The following is a 10,016-nucleotide window of genomic DNA, read 5'->3' on the forward strand; positions in this document are numbered from 1 at the left end:
AAACTATGCATTGAGTTTCTGAGTTTTAGAATTTCACAGACCACGATAGTGCTTCGCGATGCATAAGGTATTAAATATTTATGTAGTTGTTACAAAATTAACGGTTAATAGAATTCTTATTTACAAGCTTTGTTTAAATAATCTGATTCATTTAAATCTTCAAAAACAATGTACTCCTATTAAAAAAAACTCACTTTAGCAGCTAGCCGACCCAAGAGGACACAGCTGTGCATGGTTCCTCACCAAGAGGATGAGCGGTCTATACTTACCTTTTAGGAGTGATTAATTCGAAGTATTTTTACAGAAAATTTTCGTTTATGCAATTATTCAACTTTATTTCTGTTCTCTTTGATTTAATGTAGTAGCTCTTTACTTTTCTTTGAAAAACATAGTTAGTGGAAAGTTTTTTTAATTACTAAAACAGGTCGTGGTAACGGAAGTGTAAGTATGAGGTGACCCAGCTCAAGGGTACTCAAAATTCAAGATAACGGAATTTTGATACCAATAGATACATCAAATGAATCATATTTTAATGTTGATTTCAAATATATAAGTCTCATCAAGTTTAGTTCTACCCATCAAAAGTTAGGTGCCTGAAAAAATTTGGTTGATTTTCGAACAAGGGGCGAAAGACCCCTTAAAAGCTATGGAACCTTACTGAAAAACACACTAGCATAGTCAACGTATCCAAAAAGCCTCCTGTAGATGGTTCAAGCCCTTTTCTTCAAAAATATAGAATTTCGCATATTTGCCATAAGACAGATTGCTGATCTGTGTTTATTTGTTAGTTTTTTTTTTCACAAGAGATAGCGTATCATGTTAATGGTCGTAGAATATCGGGAGATTGCTCAATCGAATAGAAACTAAAAGTTCTAGTGTCTATTGTAAGAGGCAAAACGTATAATGTACTCAAGTAAAGCGGGATTTTCTACCATTTTGTGGCGCAAAACAGCACTTCAACCTAAGGAAGGTCTAAGTGTTGTAGAAATAAAATTCTTAGATAGTAATCGACTTGAAATTATCGAAAACTATGTATTGAGTTTCTGAGTTTTTGAATTTCTCAGACCACGATGGTGCTTCGCGATGCACTAGGTCTTAAATATTTATGTAGTTGGTACAAAATTAACGTTTAATAGAATTTTTATTTATAAGCTTTGTTTAAATAATCTGATTCATTTAAATCTTCAAAAACAATGTACTCCTAATAATAAGAACTCACTATAGCAGCTAGCCGACCCAAGAGGACACAGCTGTGCATGGCCCCTCACCAAGAGGATGAGCGGCCTATACTGACCTTTTAGGAGAGATTAATTCGAAGTATTTTTACAGAAAATTTTCGTTCATGCAATTATTCAGCTTTATTTCTACTCTCTTTGATTTAATATCGTAGCTCTTTATTTTTCTTTGAAAAACAAAGTTCTTGGAAAGGTTTTTTTTCCTAGTTTTATCACAGACATTAAATCTCATACAGGCTTCTATCAATGACATTAAATCTCGCTCCCAATGTAAAAAATAATAAAAAAAAACCCACAACTGGCTAATTGATGAATTTAGACATACAAAATTATAGATAAAATGAAAAATAATAAGTAACCCTGTTTATTACATTTATAGAACACCCCTCAGTATATTCATGAAGACTATACCTTTCCACAGAGCTTATGACAATAGTTTTCTCAATCTTTTTAGGATGTATGGAGTGAGTGGGTGCTCACGGAAAGTGAGGAGCTTCTTTTTTGCAATATAAGCAATGATGATCCTGATGATGATGTAATGGAAGTTCATTATACTTCATCAGGACTATCATACACATCTGATGATTTAGTGAGGAGGGGGCCTTCGGGTCGAATGTGTATTGAAGACGATGAGCGGTTGGCTGCTAGTATACCTGTAAGAGTACGTGAGGATTTATTTCAGGAGATGCCCCCTTTGATCGATATAACGGTCAATGATGAAGACGGGGTTCAATTACTTGAACCGGAGGTTGAATGTATACCACCTCCTCTGTGTAATATAGTGATATTAGAAGATAGCGATAGTGATGTTGAAATAATTTAACCAGAAATTATATATTTAAAAACCGTTGTAAATATTGATTTTTCAAATGAGTAAATGATTAGAAGAATGATTTATTTTTTATCTTTAATAGAAAACTAGACTGTTCATTGATATTACTCTCCTAAGTGATATAATCAAACTACAAAATTTATGTACATAAGGCTCTTCTTGTGTCATAATTATATACGTATATAATATTAGGAAATAAAAAAAGAATAAACAAATATAGTTTTTGATTACACTGTAAAAATCCTTATATACAACAAAAAATAGAGTCATCGTTAAATGGTCTATGAGAACTCTTCAACCACGGTTTTCGTTGCTTAAAACACTTTTCGTACAATGATCTCTACAGTTGTCTCTTAAAGGGCCACTTTTTCTCTTCTCTTGGAGCATAATCATCATAATAATCAATGTTATATCTTGCACTATACACAATTTTCTTTGGGTTTTCACTGCTGTCTTTTACACTATATTTTGAGATATCTCTATAGAGAAAGCCCTCTTTTCCAAGTCTCTTCTTTTGATCTTCCTTTTCTATTATATCAATCCTTCTTTTATCTGAGCTTACTTGCAATCGATATAAATTTCTCTCCATGTCACATATAATTTTTCTTCTCGTTTCCTCCAGATTCTTCTCATCTGTCTCTGCCTCTAAGCTGTCTAAACATGCAGTAGGTTCATGAGAATGTTCAAAATCATGAAAATGTCCTTTACAAATAGAACAGTAGCAATAAAAGGATATTTCTAACTCAACTTGTTCACTCATGTTATTACACTGCTAACTAAAAACTTAGTAAATTCTATTCACACACTAATAAAAACTATAGCAAAAATCCTTTCCTTATATTCCCTCCGCCGCTAATATGTAACCAGCCCTCTGATTGTCTGAGAAGGAAACACGTGATCTAACTGTTTCCGGGAAACTCATAACATTTGGCTCGAGCATGCACTTGCCCAAAACAACAACAACAACCAATACTGTTTCCTATTTCTGGATCATAACATTCGCCTCGAGCGTGCACTTGGCCAAAACAACAAATAAATCGACCATGGAAAAAGAGGTCATTGACCCACTTTGATTACGCAATAATTCTCCCTGGGGATTCCATGCTCAAATATGGTGTACTGATAGGAGATACATTCTTTTGATATATATATATATATATATATATATATATATATATATATATATATATATATATATATATATATATATATATATATATATATATATATATATATATATATATATATATATATATATATATATATATATATATATATATATATATATATATATATATATATGTGAATCAATAATTCCCCTTAGAAACAACAAATTAATTCCCATTTTGTGACATATCAATCAATCTTGACATAACCTGTCAGACATTATTAAACTTCGCCTGGAAAAAATTTGAATAATGATTGACAGTACCTGTCAGATAATATTAAACTTTGCCCGGACACAATTTGATTAATGACTGACAGCACAGGTGTTGCAAATTCTCAATCGCTTTAAATAGCCACATGTTCTCCCTAATGACTCTATGCAAATGGCCAAAACAACAACAACAACAACATCGACCTTGGAAATTTAGGTCATTGACCCCAATAACCACGTGTTCTCCCTAGGGACTCTATGCCCATATATGGTGTGCTGTTCGGAGTAGCGCCCCCCTCTCTACTGGCAATTTATAAAAGGTTTTATGATTTTCTTAAACCTTCTAATGTCTTCACAAATTCACAATTTGGTTTTAGGTCTGGACACAATGCTGAACACGCTATCCTTGCTCTCGTCCAATACATTAATGAATGCTTAGATAGAGTTGAAATTCCATTAACAATACATTTAGATTTTAAAAAAGCATTCGATACAATATCCCGTTGTATTCTTTTTTGTAAATTGGATAACTGTGGAGTGTGCAGACCGGCGTTGGATCTGGTTAAATCTTATATTGATAAGAGAAAGCAACAAATAAATGGAGACAATTTCCTCTCTCCACCTGTTCCGCAGTCTTCGAAGGTTGTGGTACCTCTGGGATCTGTCCTAGGTCCTCTGCTTTTTCTAATTTATTTTAATGATCTTGACCGCGCTTTGGCAATCCGTGTCTAAACGCACATTTTGCTGATAATATGGCAGTTTCACTTTCTGAGAGGAATGACGAGGAGTTGAAGGCAAAACTGGATACTGCATTTTTAAATATTCTTGATTGGTGTTTTCAAATTTTATTGTTTTGAATTTAACAAAAACTAATTTCTTAATTTACGGCAGAAAGTCAAATATCTGCCCTCGTATTACCTGCGTTACTTCTTCAAAGTATCTGTTATCAATATCTTGGGTGGAAACGATAAATTACTTTGGACTTGTGATTGACGAAAGCTTGTCTTTTAAAACACATATTTAAAATCTACGCTTAAATATTTCAAGGTATGAAAGATTTCTTGGTATGTTGGTTTAATGCGAAAGTTGAAACATTATTTGCCCTACTCTGCTTTACGAAGCGTCTATTTTGCTCTGATTCAGTCTAATACTAATTATTGTTCTCTAGTATATTTATCTACATTTAAAAGCAATATTAAACCAATACAGATTTTACAAAATAAAGCCATAAGAATCCTGAAACTTTTTATTCCATCACCTATTGCACTTCCAAACAAGTCTTCTACAGCATCTTTATATACTTATCTAGGTATTCTTCCAATTTCTCAACAATTTACTTTTGGACCAATTCTTTTCAAATTCTATTATTACATTAAGCAATTACCCCCATATTACCTCAACCAAAGTTTGTTCTCCCAATCACAAGATTTACATAATTATAACACTCGACAAAATAAGAGTATCTACATTGACAAGTATAGTACTGAGAGATATAAATTCGCTCCGTTTGTGTCAAGAGTCCGGTGTTGGGATGCTCACAAGGATCTTATTGATAAATTTCCTTCTATTCAATTAATAAAAATGAATCTTAAATTTCATTTAATTCAAGATTATCTTTAATTTAGCATCTATTTAATAAGATAAAGTTATTTGTATGGTTTGTTGCTTTGGGTGAATGTGGACCTCTCGGCTATCTTCTAGTATTAATTTATATTTAATAATACTGAAATTCTTCTATTTATTTATGGATCCTGGGTTACCTTCTACTTTCATACTACTGTCGTGTTATTGTATCTTTGCCGTCGTGTTTATCTTTGTTCTTTAGTGTTATTTGTTATTTTATCTTTGTCTAGGCCAAGTTTTTCGATCTTGTCTCCCCATGGAGCTTTGTCAAATATATAAATGGATATGTGAATAATAGAATGATTGATTAAACTTGAACCAGACTTTATTAGTAAAATGAACTAATAGTATTACAGTAAATCACCTTGACACAACATATTTTACTTCAAAAAGAAAGATCGTCGCTGTCTCTTCACGAACATCCACAAATAAAAGAGGGTATAGTGGTCTACTGCTTCACAGGTTCTAAATGCTGAAAAATCTCAAGAAATATTGAAAAAAATCAAATTATCTAGGTTTAGGTACGAAGAGCAGTAAAATAATGACAAACATGGACGAGACCTGCATGGGGACATAATATAACCATAGCAGCCACTATATCCTATACTTTATTGACAGAACAGCCTACCAATTCTGCTGGTCTGAAAGTCCCTTTTCAGAAAAAAGATATAGAACAGTTAAAGGCGGACAAATATCTGTTTTTTACTAATAATCGAACAAAATTAAAGTCTGAGTCGATTATTTTTTTTCCGAAGAGAAGGCCAAAAATCCAAAATAGTAGAAACACTGGTTCCTAATCCAAGCTTTTATTCTTCTTCTTCTGGCAATTATAGCCTTCAAGATGCACTTTCTCTTCAAGATCTTTCGTTTTGGCAGTCGGTACCGCATACATAGGAACTTCTTTGTCTCTTGGTGGCCTGTAAGATTCTCCGAAATTTCCATTTCACTAAGGGTTTTGTCCGCATTTCTTTTCTGTCACTTTCTTAGAGAAATAACTCACCAAACCTGTGCTTTGGTGGTTGCTTTTGCATTAGTGTCATGTGACAGTAAGTAATTCTAAAAGCACCAACATGGCTAGGTATTTAATGAAACTTCCATTCAATATTGTTTGCTTGAAACTTAAAAATGAAGAAAAATTATTCCGCATATTAGGATGGCTGCTCCCTCCTTAACCCCCCATCCTTACTCTTTTTACACTACAATTTTGCCTTCTGTTCCTAATGATTTAGTAATGACTTTTCGTGCACAGGCATGGGCGTAGGCAGCATATTGTCTAGGGGGGGGCAGTCGATAGTGTGATGGAGTTTTATCAACTGTATTTTCCAAACCATCTGCTTTTTCAGCCATATCTAATGTAAATTTGCAGGTCTAGGGGGGGGGGAAGCTGGCCCCCCCCCCCCCCATCCCTACGCCATGTGCACAGGGGTGATTGCAATGGAATAAAATGTATTTTTCGCAGTATTTCAAAAACGGAAAGGCTTTTTGATGTGCATTAGCCATAAACAGTAGAGTTTTCAGTTCAAATGGTTCAACAGTTAATTAGTAAATAAACACTTGCAATTACCCATTTTCTTTTTATTTTACTCTCCTAAATACTTCAAGCATAGCACTATAAAAATTGAGAGCAAAGGGCGAGGGGTTAAAAAGGGACCAGCCTCCCTAGTATACGGAATAATTTCTGTTCGTTTAAATTCTTAACATTCCTCTTTACTTTTATTAGAAAAAAAATAGACTTTTGTTCAATTTCTACAAAGTTTTCCTAGAATATTCATTTTTTTTTGTTCTAAAATTATTGTTTTCATTAAAAAATTACTAAAATAATATTCTGTACAATGAATTCTTCACATCAGCTATTACACTATAGGTGGTAAAATCTCACTTCATTCCATAGCAACATACGAAGTAATATTCAGCTACTAGAACATTTCTGAGAGAGGGAAACAAAGAGCCAAGAATTTCTATCAACTTAATGATTGGACTTTTCGCTTATTTTTACCTCGCCACTCACCTTGAAAACTGATTGCATCAGCTGCCGTCAACTGGTGAAAGATATCGAGATGAAAAAAAAAAAGAAAAAAAAAATTAACGCCCAAAAGATGAACGAGGTCCAATCAACACTAATCAGATCGGTTGATCTTAAAACGTGTTCTCACTTGCGCAGTACTGGATCCGGTTGGGTCTTTGCTCTAGCAAAATGGAGCATATTGAATCTAACGACCTAATTTAAGTCTTGCAAACAACAAATCAACGAATCTTACTGTTTTCTAATCATCGAAATTGTTTCTTTTTACTTTGTTGTTTTTAATATAAAAGTTACCGAAAGTGATAATATTGGAGCTTTTGGGTTAAATTACACAAACGCATGCAGAGCTATATAATTGGTTCTTTTTATTTGTTCAAAACCTTGCTTCAAAGAACAAAACAGCATAACTAAAGAATAAGAAGACAATTTGTCAAGTTTCTTTTTAGAGCAGATGTTGCTATTTTCTTGATTACCCTTAATCAGGATAATCAAAGGAGGTTTTTTGTAACAATTTCAAGATTGCTATTTTTTTTTTATCTTCGATGGTTTTTATGTTTCAACCCCCCAAGCTGTATTCGATTTATTTTATTGAATTCTAGAAATGAAGTTTGAAGATCAAATACCATACGCCACTCTTTATGAACAAAGAAGTCCAACCCCAATTCCTAAATGGTTGGACCTACTTAAAGAACTGCACACGGGACTTTGGAAGTCCTACTGATGACAAAACTGTATAAGATAATAAAATATAAAATTGATTTAAATCTTTGTTTTGGAAGGTGTCCATAGCTGAAGCTTCGGATAGGATGATAAGGAGGAAGAGTATTCATCAGTATGAAGGGGGGGGCACTTTGTGACAATTCGACTGAAGTGATAGTAGTAAACTATTGTTTACTGGTGAATTTTTCCCCTTTTTTTAAATCCTCTAACTTGCGTTAAGTGCATGAATAAACGGAGTCATTCACTACATACCATAAAATATCACAACAAAATAATGAGCCCCCAATAAGCTAAACTGGTAATTTAATAGTGAAAAACTGATAAGCTAAGCTGGTAAATTGATATTTTTTTTCTTTTTTAGTTCCTTGGTTTAGAAAAAAAAACAAACAAAAAAACAACATATCTTAATGGTCTCTAAGCGTTTAATCTATTTTTCATATTAATAGTAGTCCGTTGGACAAAGATTTACCGTATAAGCAGCGATAAAGCAGTATAAAAAGATCAATCAATTTAAAAATCCACAGTGAAAATATTGCCCAGAAGGTGATTTGGACCTAATTTAGTCTGGCGTATTTTAATATCGTCTTTTTTGTACCAAATTCTTTGTCCATTTACATTTCGATATTCAATGTTATTCGGGCAGTAATTTTTTGCTGGTTATGGCTAGCTGGTTGTTAATGGCAATTCGGCAAATTGGGTAGGTTTACTGGATCAGTGTTCGTTTTAAATAAAAAAATGTATATTCTAAGCAAAACGATCCTCCTGTTAAAAAAAAACCTGATTTAATATATTCAAGTATTGATTACTGAGCTCTAATCTCCAATAATAATTATGAAGAGAAAAAATCAAATTAAAGAATAGCATATTTTAAACATTCACGTACAAAAAATTCAGCAACAAAATAGGAAGAAAAAGTTATCTCCCAAGCTTGAACCATTTTGGAACATCAGTTGTTTTCTCTGAAGCTACTTGCCGAGCATGTGCTCTAGCTCTTTCGGCAAGATTACTTGTAGGGGTATAAGACATGTCCACATGACTAACTTGACTCTCTCCTAAATTGATAGGACGATCCGCTCTATAAGATGACCTAGAATAAATCCAAATTTAGTAATTGTTTAAAAGTAAAAGAGCTAACAAATATAGAAGAATTTGCAGCTTTGTTAGTCAAAGCCTTTTAGACAGATTTCAAACAGAGCAGTATTTATCTCAGGATTCTTACATGTTTTGCACAGAGAAAACTTTATATGTACGATAATATTTTCATATTAAGTTCAATATATAATGAAGCAGAAAAACAAAAACTACATTTGTAATTGACAACCCTGTATCCCCACTTTTCTTATTACAAGCCATTCCCAGAACCAGAGAAGAAACTCCCTAGGGAAATAAATAACTTGCATGAGAATCATCTAAGAAGACAATTATCGGAGTAACCTTTTTCATTACGACCCCCTGTGGTCACCCAACGGTCAACAGTTTTGAATACAAAAATACTACTAAACTTTAAAGTTTAAAACATTCTAACGCTAGCACAGCTGACGAAGGTAGAGCAACTGTAGTAGCAGATGAACCACTGTCAGCTAGACATCATGGCCCTCTTGAAGGTACGGTGGCTGGGAAATGGGAAGCAGCTGCTCAACAGTAGAAGAACCTTAGTCTTATGTGACAATGAAACAAGGCGAGAAACTGGAATGGCCGAAGCCATTTTATCTGTCGTAATATCACTGATTAGTTGTAAACCCGTGAGCAACCCTAATATAACTGCTCGATCCCACGGAAAGCATGCCAAAATGGCCCTGGTTGCATGCTTTGCACCCAATAACGTAGCCTCAGATGATCAGAAAAGGGATGTTCTATAACGAACCGAACTCTGTGGTCCTGGACAATCTTGGTATTGGAGAACGCAACGAAAATATAAAGTTGCTTACAGAAATAGATCAGTCCAATGGATTGGCTGTTGCAGGCACTCTATACGCCCTGAAAGATATGCACAAGCATTCCTGGATTTCCCGTAACCCAGCGCAACAACTTACTGATAAGTAAGAAGTGATTGACGTCAATGTGCGATATTCACAAATTCGGAAGAACTGATGTTTTCTCCAACCATAGCCTTATGGTTGTCAAAATAGGATTTAAACCGTCGGCCCCCAAAAAGGTGACGACAACTAGGCAACGGCCCTAACATTTCGTAAAAGAGAATGACAG

Source organism: Artemia sp. Qi Xiang Cuo, chromosome 9 (assembly GCF_049724085.1).
Source record: "Artemia sp. Qi Xiang Cuo chromosome 9, ASM4972408v1, whole genome shotgun sequence".
Taxonomy (NCBI): domain Eukaryota; kingdom Metazoa; phylum Arthropoda; class Branchiopoda; order Anostraca; family Artemiidae; genus Artemia; species Artemia sp. Qi Xiang Cuo.